A 26,416-nucleotide genomic window follows, 5' to 3' on the forward strand; every position below is an offset into this window, starting at 1 on the left:
AGCATTCCATCTCTGACCTTCATTTTTTCTTGGAAGAAAAATGTGTAAATAATTCTATTTTGGTCTGACAGAATTGGGTCCAAAATGTCTTAGCTCTAAGTTAGAACTTTCTGGGTGGTAATCCCAACCACACATGGGCTGATCAAAGATGTATGTAATGGGAAAAACAGGTAGGGCCCCAGCCTGAGGGTGAGAAAGTGTCTCTGTGTATATTGAAAACAGGAAAGGATATAGCTGTGAGGAGGGGAAAAGTCAAAAGGATTGAATGTCCGGAGGTTCTCGGAGAGCCTCTTCATCCTGTCAGCACCTGGGATTCCCTTTCCCAGGAGAGCTGTCCCTCCTGGATTGGGTGTGCAGTAAAGCCTTGATGTCCTCCCAAATAACTGCAGATTTGCCTTTCATCTTCTATGGAGAGCCCCTTTGGGACCTTGCCCTCTTTTCTATTGTCTTCTCAGGTCCTCATCTGAGCAGAATTTTGCCGACTTGCAAATAGTCCTTATTTAAGACAGAATTACATCTTTTGATGGCTTCAACTTTACATTTATGGAATATGATTATCTTCAGAATGAAAGATGATCTTCATCTATAATGCAATGGAGAGGGATACCAAAGTGAGTGTGAGCAGGCTGCAACTCACTTCCTTTGTAGAATTGTGCCACAGAATCAGCTGAAAAGGCATTGTTAAGTGATATGTAACCAGAAAAGAGGGTTAGTGGGCTAGTCATATAGCAAGAGTGAAGGATGGTCAACGGATGGCCTACATGTCCATGGCACAAGGGCCATTCCTGAATTTCCACTTATTTAGATCAAGAGATCTAGAAGACCCATCTCATCTTGGATGGATCCCCAGGAATGACTGATGGGAAGAGGGGGCCAGGAGTCACTCCGCATGCTTGGATAGGTTGCAATCTGAATCCCAGGTGGGAATGTCCACATCAATGTACAAAAGCTCAAATACAGTAGGGAGTCCCAATCTTTTTCAGTCTCTGTAAACTTTAGCTTTCAATAAACTTCCCATATCTTGCCTTCAGAAAGAAATGAAGCAAATTCGAGTTTACTGTGCAAATATGCACTTAAGAAATAGATTACTTTTTCATAATGAATACTTTGTCACACAACAGCATTGCTAGTAGCATAAACTTTTTTGCTGATCCTACTATTTTTGGGATATTTAAATAGGAGGTATAATTATTTACGAAACATTCCCTCAACTCTTTTGATAAGACTCTCACAGCCTCCTTTGGGGGAGGGGTGATGTCCCTCAAGTTTGGAACTCTTAAAGTTTAGAACACTAAAATCTTCAAGATACTTTGATGTTTCAAGAAAACTTTCAGTTGGTTGGTCATTTGGTACTGATGTTTCATGAGCAAATTCTGAAATTTAAAAGGCATGGTGTGGAGGAGTGGCACCAGCATAATGCCGAGAATCATTTAAATCCTTGATGCTGTCCCTCTATTGAAAACTGTGAATAAAAATGTCAGTATTAATTTATAGTTGGGAGGTAATTTTTTCTAAGCCTTGTAAGTAATAATGACCCAGATTTTCTCTGTGTCTGCTTTTATTTAGTCATCTTACAATGAAACCGGTTGATCATATTACTGTACTTGAAAGGAATGGTTGGGCAAACAATGCCATATGAACACCCTGGAAAGTGATTGGGTCATAAGAATGAGGAGGAATTCAGAGAAACATGGGAAGACTTGTGTGGATTGACTGGAGAGAAGCAAACACAACATCCTAGACATGTGACCCTAAGCAGATTGGCCAACTTCTATTTTTCCTCATCTGTAAAGTGAGAAGGTTGAGCTAGATGACCTCTAATTTCACTTCCAGCTATCAATTTATGATCTTATGATCAAGAATAGGTCATAAGTCCCTCATCTCAGTAGGGAGGTAGGGGAACTAACTACAAGGTCAAATGTTACATAGAGTCAATTTTGCTTATCTCCTTTCATAGTCCTAAGGGAGGGTGCATTTCTGTGGCATATGGGGGCAGAGATGACTGTGATATAAAAGGAAAACAAAAGACATCAACAAACCTTACTTTAAAAAATAGAATCCAAGAAAAGAGGTGATGTATTAATGAATTAGACAATTCAGGGAACTGGGAATGGGATAATTCTCTTCATCTAAGGGAGGGAGATTGGACTTCTTTGTTTGGACTGGTATGGATTTTGCACAAGTGGGCTTGGTACAAAAATACAGCCAACATCCCAGAGAGTGGACTGGGAATCCAGTGTTGGATTCTGCTGCTTCCTTGCTGTCTCACTATCTGTGTGACTTTGGGGCAACTACTTAACTTGGTGAGGTCTCAATTTTCTTCTCTGTAAAATGGGGGGTTTGGATGAGGTGACCATAGAGCTCTCTTTTGGCACTATACTCTATGAGCCCATGATCTGGATAAATATCATGGGTGCATGGTTGGGGTAAGGTTGCTCTCTGGATTGGCTTCATCATTCCTGGAGAATTCAGCTGGGAGGAAGCAATAGCTTTCAACCAGTTTGGCAAGGAATCGATCAAACTTTCTCTTTGTAATTTACCTTTGAGACAGAGAGACTTAGGGTGACCACTGGATACACCATGACCTTGACTCTCAAGCTCCTCCTCCCCTCTATCTTTGAAAAAAGACTTAAGAAAAACAAGAAAGAAGAATGGACAGTAGCCTGAAGGCAAGAAGAGCATGCTGGTGCCCAGAAACACAAGCTCAGCAGGTGATTGTGAGGACCTCTTGGAAGAACCCTGACTCAGGGATCATCATGGCTGTTATCTGAGCTGCATGCTCTCCACTCCCTACTCACTTCTTCTCTTCTACCTATAAGCCTTTTGGAGGAATAAAGGTTACTGGGGTTCCAATGATCAGGCCCCTTCCCAAAGTCTTTCCACCACAAAATCAAGTTCTATATGCCCTGAGACTTTTCCCAGTACTGGGGAAAGTGTTATAGAGGGAATGAGTTCAATTTCTCCCTTGGACACTTAACAAGTGTCAACATCTCTGGGCCTCGATTCTCTTATTTGTAAACAAGTATTTGTTAATAGCTACCTACAAATCAGTCATTGCCCTAGACTCTGGGGCTTTCAAAATGAGGGACACTGGACTAAGATCCCTTCTATGCCTAAGATGCTCTAAACTCCAAGCTTTCTAAAAGTCATCTCCCTACACAGATCATCATAGGTACCATGTTGACTCTACCTCTCTGCATTCTTCCATGTATGTTGTGCTGCTCATCTTCCTGAGCTCATTTGCTTACATGTCAGGGAAATTCTTCATAAAACAATGTCAGACACATCTACAATAGATTTCTCACCCATAGAGACGCCATTTATGATCTTCATTTTGGATATGCTATGTATTGTGCGTGTGCTGCTTGCGTGTCCCCTACAGAGACTAAACGCTCCCTATAACTTGGCCAAAAGTCAAGCTTGTGGAAGGGTTCTACTTGTCTTTCAGATGACACCTGTGGGTGGGAAGCCACCTTTTAGTCTCAAGATATAGTAGCCAGGTGTGGTAGTGCAGACCTGAGTACCCTACCACTGGGAAGGCTGAATCTGGTGGATTGACTGAGCTTGGGAGTTCTGTGTTGCAGTAGTGCTAAAACTGATGAGATATCTACATTGTCTGAAACCAAGATGGTAAGCTTAGGGCAAAGGTGAGTTATCAGGCTGCCTAATGGAGGGGGGAACTGGCTTAAATCAGAAACAGCAGGCCAAAATTCCTCAGTGATCATCAGTGGGATTGGGCCTGTGAGAGGTCAATGTTCTTCTAGCTAGGGTGACATGAGGATACCCAGTCTCAAGAAAACAAACAAAAAAGAATGCAGTGGTGTAATTATTGAGGGAAGACTCCAGATCCATTTTCAGTGCCAAAGCTCTTCCCCAGTCCTCAATCTCTGGAACTTCCTCCAGTTCAAGATTTCTTTTTTGCTGTAAAAATAAAGTTTAAAGTTTTCTTTCTTACTCAGTTTCAGCTTCTAAGTTGTTCTGGTTTTCTTCTCAATGTCTTTCTCTCTTTCTTTTTTCCTTCCCAAGTCCACCTTTATTTTTTTTCCACCTAAGACACTTTCCTCTCTGCTGAGCCATGTGCAAAACATTTTGTGTCAAGTACTTTAAGCTGTCATGTTCAAATTTTATTAAATTCTCTCTAACTCATTTCCTTATTTTTCCCTGAAGTCAAATCCCCAAACTAATAGCTCCTCTGTGGACGATAAAACTCATTTGGATGGCTGGTATCCAGCTCTGGGATTTCAGGAGATATTAAGCAGTTTGGATGGTCACAAGAAGCAATAATGTGGTTTAAAGACCAATCAGACCTTTGCATTTTATGATGGGATGATTGAGGGTTCTTGTTTCCTCTTCAGAAGAGTGGGAGGTGGAGGAAACAAACTATGAGTTCTTGTTGATCCCCACAAAACTTCCATGTGCTCAGAAGAAAGTGCCCTTCCTATTTCCTATCAACTAATATACTTCTCTTTCTACACTCTTTATGAATATGACTTTCTTATATGCCTTCTTCCATTCTTTGTAGAGGTGGGAGACTATGGGTATAGAATGTTCTATACATTGTTAGGTATGGGATATGTGCACACACACACACATATATATACACACATAAAACATATATAGATATATACACATACACACTCTGCATTTTTGGTCTTTGTTACAAAGGATAGCTCACTAGTAGGGCAGTATGGAGAATGTATTTGGAAATTAAAGTACAAAAAAAAGACAATTAAATCTTTTTTTTAAAAAAAGGAAAAAATAAATGCCTTTCTGTTTAGTATGTGCTGTCAAAAATTAATAAATTTACTTGCCTTTTTAAATTGTATAACCTTTAAAGGAGGAATTATTGTTCAGTTGAGTCTGACTCTTCTCGGCAAAGATACTAGAGTGGTTTGCCATTTCCTTCTACAGCTCATTTTATGGATGAGGAAACTGAGGTAAACAGTCACTTGCCCAGGGTCACACAGCTAAGAAGTGTATGAGTCTGGATTTGAACTCAGGAAGATGAGTCTCCCTGACTCCAGGTCCAGTTCTTTCTGCTCGTTGGAACCACCTAGCTGCCATTCAAAGGACAGGAGTCTACAATTAAAGACAGGATATTATAACTAAGACATATAGCATTTCAAGGTTAGAGATAATGCTCTTTGCAGATTTGAAAATGCTGTTTACTTGTTGTGGTTTTTATTATATAATCTGACCCTCTTGACAACCCTTTGTAAAGGTAATACAGGTATTCTTATTATTATCACAATTTAATGATGAAAACAATTAATTGACTCATTCGTCTTCACACAATTAGTGAATATCCAAGACAAGATTTGAAGATGGGACTGTCCTTACTCTAAGGCCAACCTTGCTTCAGCTGCCTCCAAAGGTGCCTTAGACACAACTTTATGTCCTTTGTCATTCAGGAAGCGGGGAGTCATCTAGCAGCTATCATTGAACATATCACTCCCTGCTATCACCAAATACCCAGAGGCTGTGGGAGACTGTGTGAGAGCCTTCAGTTCAGTCTCTGCTTTAGACTCCATGGTAGGCTTCAGGGCACACTCACCAGGGACATGGACTCCCAGAGAGAGATAAGGAGATGGAGAAGAGGGGCTGGGCCAAGACTGGGCATCCCAAAGTCATTCTCTGGTGACTTCCTCCTCCAACGACTTCCCCCTTCTCTTTATCCCCAGCAATTAGCACAGTGGCTGGCATATAATTGGTGCTTAATAAGTGGTTATTAACTGCTTAACTCTACCTACCTACTCTCTTCTGTTCTATGGACAGAAAACAGAGGGCAACATTTTCTCCATGGTTTTTTTCTCATAGAAGTCTCCAATTCCAGAAGATCTAGTTCAAAGAATGTCCCCCAAATGGGAAAGTCTCTCTGGTTGCACTATCAGGCTGGGAGCCTTGTAGCCCCAAGTTATAGAACAGATTAAAGCACTAAGTCAAAGGACAAAGTACATTGGACATGACTGTGACAGTGTGTGTCTATAAAAAACAAATGGAGCCATTTGGGCTGATCAGTACATGCAACTAACTTCACATCATACACTGTAGACCTCAGCCCAATTAACTGTTAGCACATCTACGCGTCCAACGCAGACAGTGACAAGGGGGATGAGGCCATGTGCAGCAACTGTGATGACACCTACAGGAACTTTGCTGTAAGTGCTGGCTACTGGCATGAGCCTTATATTCAATGTTTTGTGAAGCTGTCAAAAGAAAGGAAGGCTCCTGAAATTAACAGAGGGTACTTTGCTTGGGTTCATGGCATCAGTCAGCTGCTAAAGGCTTTCCGAAAGAAGACGGAAAGCTATTTTCAAGTTATAAATCTTGGTGCTGCTAAGTATACTACATTCTGGAAATGAAAGGATGAAAATCTTCTACTGAAAAATATTTTGAAGTTGACTTTCTAATACTAGTCACAAGAAAACTATATAATATCAAAACCAAATCTTCTTTAATCAAAACCAATCCAGGAATCATATTCAGAAGAATCTTTTCTACTAGATAGACATGTCTTGCATTCAAATAGATTTGTCACTCTGGGAACAGATCTTAGAGACTTAAACAGCATGGAAGATAAACTAAAGAAATATATCATGAATACACAATGACCAACTCTGCTAATAGCAGAGTTAACTGGTTTACATGACATCGGAACAGTCAGCAAATCTTATAAAATGGGCAACCAACAACTTTGAAACAGTGATTTTCATAAACTATGAACAAGTTAATATGGATGATAAAAGTTTGAGCAGATCATGGTTGAGAACCTTTGAAGGTGACAGTGTGACCTGGCTCGAGTTGAAATCTGCAAATCTTTAGACTCAAAAACAATGTCTGCTGTCAAATGGATAGGAGAAAATTTCTGCCATTGACATGATGGAATTATATGGCGGTCTCCCAAGGACTGAAGTGAGCAGAATAGAACCATTTGATTAATGGAGGTTCTTGAGCTACTTATGCAGCATTGCTATCTTTGTTGGACAACCAAAGGTGGAAACAACTTAAGTCTCCAGGATTTTGCCTACTAATAATTTCTTTAGGGAAGCTGTTGAACCAGAAGCCAAAGTTACCATTCTTTCCATGGCAGAAATACTTTCTGCAGTGAAAGAACAGTGCATGGACACATCTCACTCTCTTCAGTGTCATCAACACTCCCAAAAGACTCAAGTAACCAGTGTTGCTGGGGATATTTCCTGGTGGTTTATTGATTTAATAAAACTCTATTGCCTTTAACAAGATAAATAAAAAGGAGAGGGAAAATTAGCGATACCTGCTCACAAGGAATTCACAGACTAATGGGGGGATCCATGTGCATCAACTGTGTGCAAACAAGTTATTTACAGTATAAATTGGAGATAATCAACAGAAGAGAGGCAGGATAATTAAGGGAGCTTGGTTCTCTTTGACTTATAAGCTCTTGCGTCAGACACTTAGAGTGCAAAGGAGGGAACTGGCCGCAAGGAGATGACAGAAAAATCAAGGGAGCTACATTTCTCTTCTTACTTGACTCTTCAGAGGGATTAAAGCAAAACTTGAATCTCTCTTAATCTGGTGGATATAACTTTTTCCTTTGGCAAGGGAAGAATTTAAGGGAAGAAGTCACTATTATCTCCCATTGCAGGCAGTTCAGATGGCTTTTCCTTCCAAATGGTTTGTTCCCAGATTGCTTATCATTGTTATTTGCATTCAACTTGTTTCCTTTTAGTAGAAAAGAAAATCCAAGTGCTATTAAATCCTTTATGTAACAGAGATTTGGGAAGAAATTTTGATTTCAGTAGAGCGACAGGGGGACACGTTCCCACTTAAGTGACTGAGGCAGGAGAAGAGAGGAAAAGCAGACGCTGATCCCATTTGGAAGTCCCAAAAGCAGTGGAGGAAAATTGATATTCCCCTAGTCAAGTGCCAGTGTTCATAAACATGAGAGACTGTAAGCAGAGAGAAATTATATTCCACATCCCCATGCTCCCCTTGAGCTATCTCTGTTCTCTTCTGAACCTCCTCTCCTCATAATCATTCCTCAACCTTTTTCACTCTGACTTCTGATCCCACTCAGCTGAAACTGCATTTTCCAAAATTACCAATGATCTATTAATTGTCAAATCTGACGACCTTTTCTCTCAGTCTGCTTTTGACAGTGTTGAGAACCTCTAATTCTCTGTGTTCCAACCATTCCGGGCTTCTGTGATGTTTTGTTGTTGTTTAGTCATTTTTTCAGTCATATCCCACTCTTTGTGATTTTTCTTGGGGGTTTTCTTGGCAGATATTACAGTAGTTTACATTTCCTTCTCTTGCTCATTTTACAGATGAAGAAACTGAGGCAAACAGGGTTAAGTCATTTACCCAGAGTTACACAGCTAGTTAAGTGTCTGAAGCTATATTTGAACTCAAAAAGAAGAGTCTTTCTGGCACTCTCTCCACTGCTCCACCTGTGATACTAGTGATCAGCTGCCCTCTGCGATGCTACCTTTACCCGGTTTGGTCCCAATCTGACTACTCCTTCACAACATCCTTTGCTGGTTCCCCAGTCATTTCCTAGCCTCTAGCTGTGGATGTCCTTCAAAGTTTCATCCTGGACCTTCCTCTCTCTTTATATAATTAATTTGATGACCTCATCAGGTCATTAAGGTTTAATTGTCATCTCTATACTGATGTTTCACAAAACTACACATTCAACTCTCCCTGCAACATTTCTATATGCCTTCCTACGAAATGAAGGTAGGCAGCCAATTTATGGTAATTATCATCGAAGATGATCGTAAAGTACTTTTCCGAAGACTTTGACACTTCCAACTGTCTGTGATCTCTTGGGGTGGGCAGTTATTCCTAAAAATATCAATTTTTTGTTTTTGTTTTTGGCAATGAGTTTGCTAGAACTGTTCATTAAAAAGGTAAATGGGCAAGAGAGACTAAGAAATCTTCCTGAATTTCTTTTCTTTAAGGACAGAACACAACTTCCACATTCAATTCAATTTCCTTTAACAAGTATTAATTAAGCACCTACAGCATGCCAGGCAATGTGCTAGACGCTGGGAATACAGAGAGAATAAAGAGCTTAATTCTTACTAGTTTGTATACAGGATACCCTGAAAATCTTAGCGCACTTTTAATCTATTAAAGCTTTATTAACTTACATAACAATAAACTTACAAATGCACTAAGAATTGTGGGACATCCTGTATTGACCCTTTTGTTATTAAATAATAACCATCAACAAATACCAGTGGTGCTTGGATGAATTTCTGTCTCTGCTATTTATTCTCCATATAACTTCTGTGCCTCAGTTTCCACAGCTACAAAACAAAGTGATTGAAGGAGAATCTCTAAGGTCCCTTACAGCTGAACAGCTGATGTCCCCTACAACTAATACTTGAGTAAGACTCGTGCTAGATCTGTTGCTTCCACTATCATTTTTAAAGATTAGATTCTCCTCTTCTAAGATGAACAAAATGTCCAGAATTTGTAATACACAATGCCACAAAGAAGAGAAGTTTAGAAGGCATCAGATTGTACCTCTTGACACTTACCACCCGTATGAGTTGGAAGGTGGGGAAGGAGAGTCATGCATCTTTGCTGAATGAGAGGGCTAAACCAGCTATCCCCTAGTCCCTAACAGCTCTACATTTATGATTCAGGAATTCTTCCCTTTCTAAATGACCAAACCCTCATCAATCAATCTACCTTTTTGTCAGTGCATATATCTGTCCTTATGGATGGAAATCTTCTTCTGGGTCTTTCTGATGGAATGTGTCTTTCAGGGTTCCTAACTTGCCACCCCTCCTAGTTATTCTGTTAATATTTTATTAACTGTATTTCAATAAATTGGTTTCCTTTGCAATACTGTTACTCATTTTTACTTTTTGCTTTAAAAAAATCTTTATTTTGAGGAGTCAGTAGACTTTATCAGACTGACAAGGGAGTTTGCAATACACACAAAATTCAAGAACTCCCTCCCATATTTTATTATTATTATTATTGATGTCTTGTATTTAGATTTTATGAAGGTTCAGTATCCACATGACCCTAAGATAATGGTTCCTCAAGTTTTTTCCCACTCCAATCCATAGCTTTAAATCTCTCTGTACTCCAACATACATACTGAAGGTCTCAGCTACCAACTTGATTTTTTTAAAACACAAGTGTGATCATATCATTCCCATGCATGATTTGCCCTTACTTATTTCTTTATCTCCTGCCATCCTGCCATTCAATAAATTCCAGTGGATCTCTATTACCTTCAAGATCAAATATAATATTTTCTGTCTCTATCTAATTTCTTTTTCATTGACATGCCCTCCTGGTTGAGAAGGAAGTGTCTTGTTTTCTTGTTTCTCCATTACAGGAAAGATTTTTTTAGAAAAAATCCCCTGTGGGACTCAGCAAGTCTTGTGTCAGTCTAGGATCCAGCCCCCACCTCTGGACTCAGTCTTCTTTTCAGGGTTTTCTCAGTGAGTCCCTTGAGCTCTGTATAAAGCTAGAAGCTGATCTTCACCGCATAGCCCTTTTCAGGGCTTCAGAAGCCATCCCTGGACCAATCCTGCCTCTCATTGCCACCTTCTGCCTCCTGACCAAATGTCCTAAGGCCCTACTTCACCTGCTCCTGCCTTTTATGAGGTAGGATTCCTGGACTTCACAGTAAAAATGTCATCACTTTCCACATTGTTGCATCTTGAGGGACTGAACAGTCTAATTGCTCACCTCCGACATTGAATTCTCTCCAACTATTGTTTCTCTAACTGGACTCATTTCTCAGTGGTTAACATATTCCATCCCCCTCCTCATTTTCCCCATCTCAGAGATTCTAAACTCCTTTTTACTGATGTACAAAGTCCATTTCCATCCCCAACCATCCACTCTCTTACTTCTATCCCCTTTAACCTTTACCTACTCTCCCCCAATGTCTCTCTCCAGATTTACCTGCCCTTCCAAAGTGTTTTCCAAAACACTTGCTTCATAATTAACACATGTTTTCATCTTAAACCTTTTAATTTCTCCTTGCTCCCAACTTCTGGCACTCACTGAGCCCTGGTTATGTCTTTGTTGCCAATGCATCTCTGGCCTTCCTTTCCAGGAATGGTTAGACTGATTGAGATAGTTATAATTCTTCCTCTCTATTGCCACATCCAGAATCTCCCTTCAGCATCATTGCTTAGCAACCTCTCTTCCTTTGCTATCCACAATTTTCAAATTTATTACCCAATCCAGGTCCCGACAGCTATTACCTATTGATCTCCAGGTTATTCTTCTTTCCTCAATGAGTTCAGTGTCTGACTTACAGCCTTTTCTCCCCAACTTCTGCTCTCCTTCTAGGGGACTTCAATATTAAGCACCAAATTAATGGTCTTCCAATCTACTCACTTTTCATGACCAATCTCTCTACAGCATCTCAGCCACAAACAGAAATGCCTTTACCATTGTCTATAAGAGTTCTATTTTCATTGTTATGAACTCCACAATTCTTTATCTGGTCACAATCTTTGAATATTTCATTTCTTCCTCTGCCCCAACTGTTTTTTATCCTCACCACTCCCTTCAATCCCACCATACCTCAGTTCTTTATGAGGCCATCACCCCTGCACTGGCTACCTTCTGTTCTCATCCCTATCTCAGTATCTGGGTTCAACCCTGCACTATACTTTACACTACAGTCTCTTGTCCCTTTGTCCAATTGAACATCATGACTCATCAAATTCCAACACTAGATTTCTACCTCATCCACCTTCTTCCCTTGTAGTCACATACTGTTCAACTGGTCTAGAGGAAATCACAAAATGTGCTGACAGGTTCTGCTGCAGATTTATGTTATCTGATCTCAACTTTCTCTTACTGCAGCAGAGTGATTCTTTTATATCTCCCTAATCAATTTGCTAGTCCTTCACCACAGCTGCTATTTCAAACATTTTCATTTCCTTTTAGTTTCTTTAGAGTACCCATCCACACAGTTGAGGACCTTATATCATACTCTGCTGAATACACTGAGGCAATTTGCAGAGCATTCCCTCTTCTCCCCTTCTCCTCATATGACACCGTTGAGACCTCTTCCCCCACTATTTCATCTTTTACTCTATCTCATATGAAAAGGTGGACCTTCTCCTTGTCGCAGTAAATATCTCAGTGTGCACCCTTGATCCGCACCCCTCTCATCTTCTCCTGCATCTTTCCCTTTCCATGGTCCCCATTCTTTCTTTAACCTTTCCATATCTACTGCCTAGGGCAGATATGTGGCACAACAGATAGATTGTTGAGCCTAGAGTCAGAAAGATTCCTCTTCCTGAAATATGAAGGCAGGAGTTGAAGAGGAGAGAGGCTGTGAGCCAGTCATTGAACTAATTGAATAAAGAAGAGTGTCTTGGAGGTATGTAGACAACAGTTACCAGAATATTGATAGGGTGGTATATATATGGATGGAGTAAATTTCAAAAGGGGACTGGTGACTGAGTGGTGATGGTAGAGGGAAAACCTAGAAATGTCAATGGGGAGCAAGGAATATTGCAAATTTCCAACCTCATCCAATGAGTCAGGGGAGTGAGTGAATGTGCACTCAGTGCTGGGAAGGGAGGACAGGGAACCTGTGTCATCAGGAGGGAGCCATGTCTCAGTGAGTACAAGAAAATGGAGGGATTAGGACTGAGGGATGGGGTGAGTAGAGGATGGTGGTGATGAAATACTATTAGGGAAATTTTGTCTTGATATCAATAAAAAAGAAAACCATATTTTGAAGATGGATTGCCACCAGAACACAGGTATCATGAAAACCATTTCTAAACCTCCACAAAAATGGGTAAGAAAAGATTCGAATTCACATTGTCACCATTTGACATGTAAGTTCTCAGAGGTCCACCATTACTGGCCTCCTCATCTATAATGAAAAGAGAACCATGGAGAAGTTTGAGAAGGAGGCTGCTGAAAAGGAAAAGGGTTTCTTCAAATATGCCTAGGTCTTCAATAAGCTGCACAGTTCACCAGCCTGAACCATCCAGGTCAAATCAGTGCTGGCTATGCACCTGTTCTGCATTGCTACACTGCTCATGTTGCTTGCAAGTTGGTTGAACTGAAGGAGAAGATTGATCCTTTCTCTAGTAAGAACCTGTAAGATGGCCCTAAATTCCCCAAATTCACTGATGCTACTATCAGTGACATGGTTCCAGGCAAGCCCACATGTGTAGAGAACTTCTCTGACTATCCTCTTCTGAGTTGTTTTTGGTGTTCACAATATGAGGCAGATCACTGCAGTTGGTGTCATCAGAGCTGTTGACAAGAAGGCTGCGGGAGCTGGCAACTCCACAAAATCTGCCCAGAAGGCAAAATAATATTCTGTACAACACCTGCTACCCCACATCTGGTGGGAAAAATGGTCTCATATCTGTTTGTCTCAGCTGGTCAATTAGGTTAAATAATAAAAGGCTGGTCAATGATTGTAATGCATCATAGAACTTCAGGAGGAAAGGAAAATTTTTGTGGACCATGTATCTTGCAGCAGTTTTAAGTTATAGGTTTTTAAAATCAGTAATTTTATAATGGAAACAACTTGATCAAAAATCTGTCATAGAATTTTGAGACCATTAAAACAGCTGAATGTGAAAAAAATCAAAATCAGAACCAAAACAACTACAGCAAAAACAATAAGAAAAACTCCCCAAAAAGCAAACAAAAAAACAACAAAACGAAACTTTCTACCAGCTAGAGCAAGAGTTAGCCAGGGTTCTGTGAACTTGTCTGGTGTTGTTGTTTTAATATATTTAAAGACAAATAATTTAAATATATATATATATATATATATACACACATACTTCACTATGATTGTTTTTCATTGTAATCTGATGTATTTTATGCATACCTTTAAAAACATCATTCGAAGAAGGGGTCCATAGGCTTTAGCAGACTACCCAGGGGGTTCAGAGCACAAAAAAGGTCAAGGATCCCCTAACTAGAACATTCCCAAAATGGAATGGACTAGCTCCAGAGGTAGACACGGAGTATCTCTCACTGAAGGTCTTAGAGCGAATGCTGGATGACCCCTCTTCAGGTATGCTGTATAGGGCATTCTTGTTCAGGATGTATTGGACTGGATCCATGGGATGTCATGACTCTGTGAAGTTCCTTAAGGATTTTGCTTTTGACTCCTTTGATTTCTTGTAGAGGCAATTGCTGTGAGTGGTGCTGCTTTGTGAACCCCAAAGAGAGCATGTAAAGGTTTTGTACTGTCGCTTATTGAACACCCTGAGTTAGGAAGATTTATTCTCTAGGTTCAGCTCAGCTATAAATTGAGTGGGGCTGGACAAATCATGGAAGCACTTCTCACATCACATGGTGAAACTTTAATCTCCCTACCTGTAGCAGGAGCCCTGTGAAAAGAAACATCACAAACTCTGAAAAAGACAGGTTATATATGTGATCCAAATTACAGTAAAGTTATTTGGTTCAGTATTTTTTACAAATGGCTTTTATTCATGCCTTTTGTATTTGTGTCAGTCCTTTCAGTTCCTCAATTAGTCTCCTCATTGTGAAAAAGAAAAGTAAATAAGCAAAAGCATCTGATTGGATGGTCACATCTGATAATGGATCTACAATTTTGTCCTAATAGTCCCCCAAGTTTCCACTAGGAGGTGAGGAGGTATGTTATATGATCTGTTCTCTGGGACTGCCATTCTTTTTTTCAGCTACTCAGAGATTTCCTTCCTTTTAGTTACCTTTTCATTTAAATAGTTGAGAGTCACATGCAATCCTCTTTTGATTCTGTTGATTTCGTTCTGCATCAGCTCCTACCAATCTTCCCATATTTCCCTGAATTTCCAATACTCAATCATTTATTACTGGAATTTAATGTTCTGTTACATTTACATACCTTACTTCTAGCCATTCTCCCAATCAATGGGAATCCACTTTGTTTCAATGTAACCTAACAAGTGATTCATTCATTTCAAATAATATCCTCATTATAGGTGGCTTAGCAACACAAATTTGTGGTAGAAAGAACACATAAATCCCTGACTTTATAATTAGAAGAGAAGAAGTAAAATAGATATTTTGACCCCAACATAACTAAGAATTGGTTCATCTCTGATGGCACCCAATGGTATTTCAAATATGAAGAGATAAAGTCCACCATCAAGAGGTTAGAGTCACACTTTCCAAAGGGAAATATTTGTAATTTTTTTCTGGTCAACTTTGTATTTGAAGTTTAAAGGTATAGAAAGTCTGGAACAGACATGATCTTTTGAATCAAACATAGATCTAGAGTTGATAGGGAGCTTAGAGGCCATTTAGTCTAAATCTCATTTTGTAAATGAGAAAACTGAGATCCAGAAAGGCTAGCCAGCTTCGTAGGATCATTAAACTAGAGAGGATCTTAAAGTTCATCTAATCATCACCCTCATTTTATAAATGAGAAAACTGAGGCATAGAGAGGTTAAGAGATTTACCCAAGGTCATATTGGTCACAGGATTGAGTACTGTCATGCATACTAACAGAGTTGAGATTTGAACTCACATTTCCTGACTCCAAATACAACACTTCTTCTGTATCTGAGCTACAATTTCTACGTACGAATCACTATCCTCGTCTATATCCGTCTTCACATTGGAGTTACCAAATATCCATACTGCTATTGCCATGGTCACAGCTAGTTAACATCAGTCAGGATTTGATCCCAGGTCCTTTGTCTCCAGAGTCAGCACTCTTATTATTCCAACAATTGATTATTGTTATGTACCAGACTTGGTGTTAAGTGCTGGTGATGCAGCCTCCTCCCCTGTGCAGACTTCCTCAATACTCCTAATTGTTAATAACAATAATGTCAAGCTCTCACATAACTCTTTAAGGCTTATAAAGCTCTGTGCTTTATTGATATTTTCTCACTTGATCCTCACAATTGTCTGGTGAGGAAGGTGATATCATCCTCATTTTATGGATTAGAAAACTTAGTATTTCCCAAAATGAGCGCTCTTTATCTGGGCATAGTTATATCCCTAGTTAAAAGCTAAATTCTTTGAGAAGAGGGATTATTTTCATTTTTTTCTTCATCTCTTTGTCATACCTCCATTCCTTTGCATCTCTTGCCTCCAGCATCATAGTAGGTGCTTTCTAAGTGTCTTCTGAGTTGGATAAACAAAGACTTTGTGTAGTATTAAAGATACGATCTGACCAGGACTGAGTACACTGGGATGATCACCTTCCTTGCTGCCTCAGTCAGTCAACCAGAATTTTTTAATATTTTAACTTATTATTTATTTAACATTCTTTTCTTTTTTAAATTTTGATTTCCAAATTTTCCCCTTTCCTCTCCCCCTTTTCCCCCTTTCCCCCTTCTTCATACCCCTTAAGTATATATCAACTATACATGTGAAATTACACAAGACATATTTCCTTATTAGTCATTTTTTCAAAAGAAGCAAGAAAAATAAAGAAAATGAGAACATTATACTTCAGTTTGCACCCAGAATTCATCAGTTTCTTTCTGGAGGTGGAGAGCATTTTTTTCATTACGAATCCTTTGAAATTGTCCTTGGGTCATTGTACTGATCAGAGTAGCTCCGTCTTTCACATGGATCATCGTTACGACCTTGCTATTTACTGAGTAAATTAAATTCTCTAGTTCATGGAATGATGCTGTCACAAGTAAGACCCTGTAGAGCCTCTCTGTGATTCTGTGCCTTTTTTTGAAGGTACAAGTGAGATGTGATCCCCACATCTTGGGCTATCTGAAGAGCACAAAGGAGTCAGTATTCCTTCCCTTATTTTTTTTCAAGTTTCCTACCTCTTACTATTCAGAATCTATCTGCCTGCCTCTGAGCTAATCTTATAAGTTCTTATTCTTGTCCCATTTTCTCTGTTCTTCAGGTGTCTGAAATCCTCAGAGACAGCAGAAGGATGTCGAGTTACAAAGCAGAAACAGGTATTAATTTAATTGAGTGTCTTTGGGCTGAGGTCTGCCTTCATCTGACAATTTATTGGATGTCTGTTACTGTTCAGTCTTTTTGTCATGTCTGACTCTTCCATTTATGGTTTTCTTGGCAAAGACATTAGAATAATTTGCCAATTCCTTCTCCAGCTCATTTTATAGATGAGGAAACTGAGGCAAACAGGGTTAAATGACTTGCCCAGGTCACATAGCTAGTCTGTGTTTGAGGCCAGATTTGAACTCAGGATTCTATCAGCTGTGTCACCTAGCTGCCCCATTGGAAGCCTATCTCTTGACAATCTGATTCTAGCTATATAATCACATCTTAAGGCAACATGCAGTAGTGAATCTTGTGCTAGGCTTAGAGACAGGAGAGATCTGAGTTCAAATCCCACCTCAGGCATTTGCTACCTGTATGATCTTTCTCTGCCACAGTTTCCTCATCTATAAAATGAAGAGGTTGAACTTCACTTTTTTGGTCCCTGCTAGCTCTAAACCTATGATCAACATTTCAATCAACAAAAATCCACACAATTTTTTTCACTATCCTTTTGTATCGAATTTTTGTTTCAGCTGGATGGAAAATTAAGGGGGAAAGCATTGTATCCTCAAGATGTTTTCTGCTTCCTGTATTTTAATATCCAGATTACTAAATAATGGATGGTATTCCCAATTACCAAATCATAGGATTAGATATGAGAGCTGGAAGGGTCATTAGTCTCAAGTCATTAGTCACATCCCTTCATTTTATAGAGGAAGACACTTGGTCAAAGTCACATATTCAACAGGACATTTGGACGAGGGTCATCTGGCTCAAAATCCAGTGATCTTTCACAAAATGTGGTTGGGAGCAGAAGTAGTCAGGACAGAAATAGGGGGATTTTGATGCATTTTTGAACATTGCTTCACAGTTCAAGAATGTAGTATTTCTTTGGTGGAATACTCCCTCTGCTGAGGCACTCCTGTGCTTTGTAGACCAATCCTTGTGAGTGAATTTGTCTATACATAGTCCATAGATTGTACCACACTTGTATTTGTCCTTTGTTGCTGAAGACGACCATGCTATCAGAGAAATGATGACATGACTTGCACTTGACTTTGTTTTGAGTGAGGGAGGGCTATGCAAGGTCATCAGCCTCACTTCTCCTCAGGAGCTATCTGAATCCAGTGACCAGATATTCCTCAGGATGACCCAGGATGTAGGGGGAGACCTTGGGTCCTTTAGGTCAAGGTCTTTGCAGGTACTCACTTAGGGTGAGGTAAGGCCCATTCGTTGAATAGGCCTGTTTAAGAAGTAGCCAGGGCAGGGCCCCTTTAATGAAGCAAAGAAAAGACCTCAGGTTGGGAGGGAAACAGCAACTATTACTCTGAAGCCAGGAGGGTCCAGCAGAGAGTCTTTAGGCAGGGGCCACTGAATTCAGATGACTCTGGAGAAGAAGTGAGGCTGGTGACCTTGCACAGCCCTCCCTCACTCAGAACAAAGTCAAGTGCAAGTCATTTCTCTGATAGCATGGTCTTCTTTGGCAATGAAGGACAAACACAACCCTGTGAGTAGGGCTCAGCTCCTCCCTTCCTGTCTGTCTCCCCCTCCCCTTCCTTCTCCTCGCCAAAGGAAGGTAAATTTGGATGGCCAAAAGATGCCCAGTTGACTTCGGTTTTACTGACTAGTCTCTCTCCCCTTCCCTCCCCTCCTTTTCCTTCCCTTCCTCCCCTCCCATTCTCTTCTCCTATTGAAATGTGGAGCTCAGACACCACACTAGATGCATGCCCAAGCTCCACTTCAGGGCTGTTTTCTGGACCCTCCTGGCTTAAGAGTGATTATCAATAGTAACTGTTGCTGTTTCCCTCCCAGCCTGATTTAGTTATTTTTCTTTTCCTCATTAAAAGGGCATCTGCTGATTAGTTCTTAATCAGGACTATTTACTGAATGGGCATTGCCTCACCCTAGGTCTACAGGGGCCAAGGTCTCCCATTGCATGCTGGGCCATCTCCAGTCATCCTGATGAATATCTGGTCACTGGATTCAGATGGCTCCAGGGGAGAAGTGAGGCTGGTGACCTGCACAGCCCTCCCTTACTCAAAACAGTCAAGTGCAAGTCATGTCATCATTCCTCTAATAGCATGGTCTTCTTTGGCAAAGACGGACGAACACAACAGCAATCATGCATACTCTGGCTCTAAGATTCTGAGGCAGCTGGATGATACAGTGGCTAGAGTCAGTCAGGAGGACTTAAGTTCAAATCAAAGACCTTAGATACTTATTGACCTTGTTAATGTGAGGCAGCTAGGTGGCATAGTGGATAGAGGGCAGGGTCTAGCATCAAGAAGACTCATCTTCCTGAGTTCAATCTGGCCTTAGACACTTACCAGCTGTGTGACCCTGGGCAAGTCATTCAGCCCTGTTTGCCTCTGTTTTCTCATCCATAAAGTGATGGAAAAGGAAATGGCAAACGATTCCATTTTCTTTGCCAAGAAAACTCCAAATGGGGTCACAAAAAGTTGGACACAAGTTTAAATGGCTGAATAACAAAACAACAAAAACCTTGTCAATAAGTTAACTTACTAACCACCTATTGACGCCAGGAAAGTCACTTAACTGCTCCCTGCCTCAGTTTCCTGAACTGTAAAATAGACATCATAGTAGCTTCTACCTCCCAGGATTGTTAGGATGATTAAGTGAAATAACATTTGTAAACCATTTAGCACAGTACCTGACACATAATAGGTATTCAATAAGGGATAGTTTCCTTCTCCTCTCAAAGGAGGTCTGGTCCTCATAGAATGGTTATGCTAGTCCCATCCTTGAGCCCATATTTTAAACCTCATTTTGTTGGGATCTGCCAGAGTTTTCATTCTAACCTTTTATATTAACTTTGAACCTTAGTTTCTTCATCTGAGAAATGGAGGTGATCATAATATAATAATAGCTAACATGTATGTAGCATTTTAAGGCTTGCCCTCTGAGGTGCATGCTAGTCATCTTGCAAACCTGTTAATATGAGTATCTCGAGGGGCACCACTGTGGGAGACACAGAGAGGAGACTTCTGATCCAGAAATACCTAACTTCAAGGTCAACCTCTGATCATCAACCGTGTGATTCTAGGAAAGTCTCAGTGCTCTGGAGAGAATATGCCCTATGTTCTTCCAAACCCAGCTAAAATCTTCCCTTCTGTGGGCCATCTCCAGTCCTCTTGACTTATGTCTTGCCACTGGACTCCAATGACCCTAGAGGAGAGAGTGAGGCTGATGACTTCACACAGCTCTGCCTCACTTAAATGTGATTCACTCACACATCAAGACATCACCTTTATGACATCATTGATCCTCTTCAAGAGGTATGAAAAACAATTTGTAATAGGAGCTACCTCCTGGGGACCCAACCAGCTTCCTCCTCCTCCTCCTCCTGTCCATCTGTGTACATGGGGAGTCATATCCTTACATAGGGGTGCTCTCTCTAAAGAAGTAGAATTTTAATTACTTATACTTTGCAAGATATCTTGAGGTTTGGAGGCTGGATTTTTCTTCTTCCTTATCTACTTATTCTATTATTTTTTTTCAAAAGACTTTGGTCTTGTGTAGTTTTCATTTATGATTTCTAGAACTATGACTCTAAAAAACAGGCTTTGGAAAACCTATTATGATTCAAATGGAGCTACTTGACTATGCTTTTAAGTCCAGATCACTCTGGCTTTCATTGATTAGTCAATTACAGGTCCTTGCCCAAGTCTGTCTTGTTCATTGTTTGGGTTTTGATGAATGAATGAATGAATGAGTATAAACAGCAATTGTTTTCTCTTTTGGGCAGAAACTCTGAGAGTCTTCTGTCCCAGACCGACACTTTTGTGAAGGCAAACTAGGTCATCTTTTGCCTCAGTTCTTTGCCTTTAATCACTGAATGGGTGCTGTCTCAGACAAACTGAGAGCTGGGAAAGACTTTAGCTTAAAAAGGCCAAGGTCTCACACTGCATTCTGGGTCATTGACGATCATGTTGACCTGTGTCTTGCCGCTGGACTCTAATGACTTTGGAGGAGAGAGTGACGTTGCTGACTTTGCATAGTTCTGCCTCACTTAAATCCAATTCACTCTCAAGTCAAGGCATTCCTTTTGTAAGGTCTTTGGTCTTCTTTGAGAATGAAGAATGAACTACAGCTCAAGCCTTGCCTCCTACAGGAAATCTTTCTGAAACTCTCTTCATTTCAGTGCCCTCCCTCAGTTGAGGTATTGTAGAAGTAGAGTTCAGCTCTTCTTGAAGAGGTCACCTTGTTAATACTTAAAGAAATAGTGTTTTGAAGGCTTTTAAAGGAATTCATTGTCCTAAAGATTCCAATCCATAATTCTCCAGGGATAAGGATAGTGATGGCTCAGGAGGTGGCATGCTGCATGTCACTCTAGGACGAAGGACACATAATATTTTGGCTGTCAGAGTTATGTCACCAGCAGTGACATATAGAGGCCAGGTCTGAGAGGACATGCTTGTCACTTGAAGGGACCACAAGTCCTCTTGTTCATCCTCGTAATTTTCCACCCTACTGCTTGCTGCCTGCTCCCAAATGGACTCTTCATACTGGACCTCCAGAGGTTTGGAGAGCCTGTGAAGGGGTAAGCCACTCAGCATGGTATTTCCTGAGACCATGCCTCCTTACCTTCACACAGCCATTTTTGGACCTGTTCCCTTCCCTCCTCCTTTCCCCACCCCATTCAATCTACTCTACCTCTTGTACTTTGAACTGCATCAATCAACACACCATGGTCTCTGGCAAGGGTATGTCAGTGGACTACCTTCCCCCCCACATTATTTTATTTTTAATTCGTGGAATAAAACAAGCATTTCCATAACATAGTATAATAAAGAAGGTGATTGCACATGAAACAGAAAATCTATCATGTATACCTTGCTATTCTTTTAAGTTATACAATAAAGTTTATCATGTAAATTTCTCTTTCCCCTTTTTTCTTCCTTCCCCCTTACCTAGAGATGGCTGCCATTAGACACAAATAGGTATATAAATTATTCTCTACATACTTCTATTTATTAGTTCTTTCTCTGGATGCAGACAGTATCTTTTTTCATTTGTCCTTTACAGTTAATTTGGATATTTATAATAGTCAAAATGACTTCTTCACTCAGAGTCATTCTTAAAACAATATTGCTGTTCTGTATAGCATGTTCTCTGGTTCCATTCACTATCTCACTGACTCTCTGGATGAAACTGCTCTCCTTTCCCTTCCATGTGTTGTCTCCCCCATTAGAGGGAAGGGATTGTCTCACTATTGGCTTTTTAGCCCTAGTAAGCTTAGCACAGAGCTTAGCATAGCTTTGTTGTTGATCAGTTGTGTCTGATTCTTTGTGACCCCATTTGGGGTTTCTTGGCAAAGATTCTGGAGTGGTTTGCCATTTCCTTCTCCAGCTTCTTTTACAGAAGAATAAGCTGATCCAGGGTCGCACAGTTATTAAGTGTCTGAGGTCAGATTTGAACTTAGGAACATGAGTCTTCCTAACTCCAGTGATGGCACTCTATCCACCACCTAGTCGCTTATGCTTGGCATATAGTAAGTGCTTAATAAATGCATTTCATTCCCTAAATGAGGGCCACTCAGGAAGAGCCTGACTGACCCCAGATGGGTGAGTGGTTGCATTCCTGTGTGATCTGCCATGCCATCATCTCTTTTTCCATTTCCACCAAGAACAGACTGCCCTGGAGAGGAAGGGTGGCATTTCGGCACCCCCCCCCCCCACAAACCCCAAACAAAACAAAGTTTAAAACCACCTACCACCCTGTGTGGCGACAGCCTGCTGGAAAAAAAGAAAAAGAAAAAAAAACCTCGCTTGGAGCATTGTAACAAATTAACTCTCTGGTTTGATTTTTTTACTTTGTCTCAATTTAACAGAACCTCATAAAATTCAGACAAGCTGGCTTCAGGTTTCCCACAGAACTGAAGTGCATTGTTTTTAAAGGCATTGTAGTAATTTAGTGCCTCCCAGATGCATTTAAAATGTGTTAAGTGCCTGTAGGATTTGGCATCTCAAATATATACACCACTTTGGACGTTTTCAGCCCCAGGGTCTGTTCTGGCCCTGGTGAAGGCGACAGGCTCTGCAAAATGTTTGACCACAGTCTGGTGTTTAAAGTGCAGTCAGTCTTCATTAGAGGACTCTGTAAATACAAGTCCTTGGATCCCAGGCATGGTACTTTTCTTTCCTGCCTTCATTCTAACTGCCCAGCATGCTCCCTTGACGTTTTCTATTTCATTGAAAAGTTGACTAAGTGGCCATTGGATGCACAGCTGTAAAAAATGGTATCCTGAGAAAACAATGTAGGTGTCCTGAGAGCTGAAGACTGAGAAGTGAGAATCTGGGCTTATCCCCCTGGAAAATCTGCCATTTTTTGAGTGGGGAGAATTTTATGGCAAACCTGACAGTCTGACAGCTCTAACAGCCAGCTTCTCCTAATTGGGGATGTCCAGTGCTCTGCTCCATCATCCTGGACAATTTCCTTCTGTCAAATGACTCTTTCCAAACTGAAGGACTGAGACTCTGTTTAGAGTGCACGTCTCACCTTGCATTGAAATTATGCAGAAGGCAAGTCAGATGGTCAATCTTTAGGCAACCAATGGAGGTAGGGGGAGAAAAGAGAATGATAGGCAAGAAGTGAGAATAAAAACATGGCTTTTGGTGAGTAATATATTTAGCAGACTAGTCTTTTCTCATGACAGATATTTATCTAGCATGGAGACTTTTCTTCTTTTTAATGGATTTTTCTTTTTTCCTTCCAGATTGCATGGGGAGAACTCAAAACTACAGAGAAAGGCTAAGGAAAGGAAAAAAGAAAAACTATGAGTTTGGACAAGGTATGTGGAAGATTCTGAAATATAACAAGGACAATTCAGTTTTTTAAAGATATATATCCCTGATAACTATATTCTGGTCTCAGGCACTTGCAAGTCTCAATGAAAACATCCACATAAGAAATAGATTCTCTTAGTTGCACTCAGATACATTAAAAAATGTTGTAGAGAGAAACATGGCCATGAGTTACTATACTTTAATGAAAACGCTTGGCAGATTGTAAATTTGAAGTCTTAGTGATTAGTGATTAGCTAGCTAGTAGTAGTTAGTAGTAGTATTCATAGCAGCAGAGCAGGTGGTGATCACGAATTTGCTGGGACCAAAACAAAATACTTGGTGGCCAAACACTGATATCATCTTCCAGAACCAAGGATTACTTTCCACTGCAATGGGGGTACCAGTCGATCCCCCAAGTTCTTCCTTCTCTTTCCTTCCTCCTCAAATGACCTATCCACTTATCTGCTTTTATGTTGGATCCTCTTAGAATGCAAGGTACTTGAGAGCAAAAACTGTTTCTTTTTTGTCTTTGTAATAATCAAGCACCACTGTTGGGTCAAGGGAGAATGGGGGACTCTCTCTCTTCCTCTTGAGGGGCTGCTGACTCTGGACATATGAATGTAGAATAGATTCAGACTGAGGGGAACCTGGGCCTTAAAAAGGAAGATGGGAGTCTTGTTCTTGAAATCTGTCTCATTCCACATTCATTCTGAAACTTCATGGGAATTCATTTAAAGCTGAAGTTTGATTCATATTTACTTAGGCTCTCCCTGAAAAGAAGGGGAAAAGTATTCAATATTTTTGAATATTTTTATTGCATAGAAGACAATTCTATCTTACAGGTTAGATAGAGGACAGTTATTTACTTCCTCCACACGAAAGAGAATGCTAAAACCACAGAAGACTCAAAGGCACATATTGAGAAGGACTTTATCATGAAGCAATAACATATCTATTGGAATACTCTTTGGGTAGCTTGATATTTTAAACATTAAGAAATGAAGTATTTTGAATAACTGCTAAATTGGCATTTCACTGTTGTCTTGGCTCTTCATTGTCTCTCTTCAGGTCTGTATCTTCTGGCACCCAAAGTAAGGATTGGTTTCCTCCTCTTGTCCATGATCACCCTCTCCTCCAGACAGTGTGATAATAACCAAAGGGTGCACCACCTTTAACATACTGAGAGACTCAGGAGTTCCTAACATCTCGAACTCATGAGGTTACTTCCAGGACTGCCAATGTCCTTCTCAAGATTGCTGGTTAATCACCTATATTCAGTCAAAGAAACACAAAACAGAAGAGTTCACCAGAGGATCAAGATCCCCAAATCGTCTCAGCTACATAAGCTCCTACTCCATTGACCATGTGTGAGAAGTTGTCATTTCTTTTGGGAATGGGGAGAGAAGGAGAGGATGGTGTTGTCATTTATTCCTTTCATGTTCAGTTGTCTTTGATGCAGCCCTCTCATACTGCTGCTATCACAGGCATTTGAAGATTACTATAAATTACTGTAAATTACTATACATGGAGCATGCCTAGCTCAGGGCAGTTAGTGATTCAGGTATGGCATTAGAATTCAATGAAATACTTGCAGACAATAAAATGTAATAAAATTACTTTAACTCGGATGTCTAATGGACTCCTTCGCTCCTTAAGAGCAAAACCATTACATCCTTTATGAAATAACTATGGTTCCTATCATACTACATCATCCAAGACTAAGTATTTCAGCACTAAGCCAGCACATGTCACACATTGGAAAGGGTGAATATGTCACTAAAATGACCCAACTTCAAGGACAGTACATATGACACCAGGAGAAGTCCAAGTCCATGAAATATAAGCCAGCCAGAGCCTATTGGAGGTGGGAAAATTTCCATGAATACTTCCATCATACCTTTCTACTTCGCAAACCTGCCACAGGGCTTGGCACATAGTGATATGAGACTCACTCCATATACGAAACTCTGTGATGAGGAAGGTTGGCGCCTTCTCTGCAATCACAGTCTTAGAGGGTTGTCTAAATCCCTAAAAGGATAAATAGCAGTGTAGACGTTCCACAGCTAGTATTTATCAAATGCTAGACTTGAACTCAGGTCTTTTGGCTGAGACTAGCTATCTATTCACCATATCCTCTTGCCCCTTCCCCTGTCACATAAGAGATACTTGATGAATATTTGTGAATTGAATTAATCAGAAAGACTCTTTCCACACAGTTCCTTTAACTATTACTAATAGATCCATCATGGGATTTTGTGGTTGCTTCTGCTGTCACCCTTGTTTGTTTGTTGTTAAAGCTGTTCTCTCTTAAAGAATTGAGTTCATTTTCTTGGGTGAACATGGTATTTGGGAAACATTTCCTAGCATTCCTCCAGTGCCTCTGCTCTACTCTAAAGGGGCCAACTTCAGTGTTCAGAACACTGTTATTTTCTTTCTTGTCTCAATTTTAGCTATCATGTCAATTCCCCTGATGTTCTGAAAATCATAGGGAAAACCAAAAGATTTAAGTACCGTAATCAGCCCAGCTGTGACAAATAGAGTCCTGAGAGGTAGGAAGGCAGCTAGTTATTTCCTGGCTCCTTTGAGCCCTCAGCCCAGTCTAAGAGGTGGGAGACATTAATGAACTCTCTTACCCAGACTGCCTTTCTCCCCTTCCCTAAAGAAAGCAC

At 40.4% G+C, this 26,416-nt stretch overlaps 1 pseudogene; it reads left to right on the plus strand.

The window, feature by feature from the left end:
- The first annotated feature begins 265 nt into the window (after nt 1-265).
- LOC140513947 (leucine carboxyl methyltransferase 1 pseudogene) lies at nt 266-7,031 on the plus strand (annotated as a pseudogene).
- The last annotated feature ends 19,385 nt before the right edge of the window (nt 7,032-26,416 follow it).

Source organism: Notamacropus eugenii, chromosome 7, assembly GCF_028372415.1.
Source record: "Notamacropus eugenii isolate mMacEug1 chromosome 7, mMacEug1.pri_v2, whole genome shotgun sequence".
Classification (NCBI taxonomy): Eukaryota; Metazoa; Chordata; class Mammalia; order Diprotodontia; family Macropodidae; genus Notamacropus; species Notamacropus eugenii.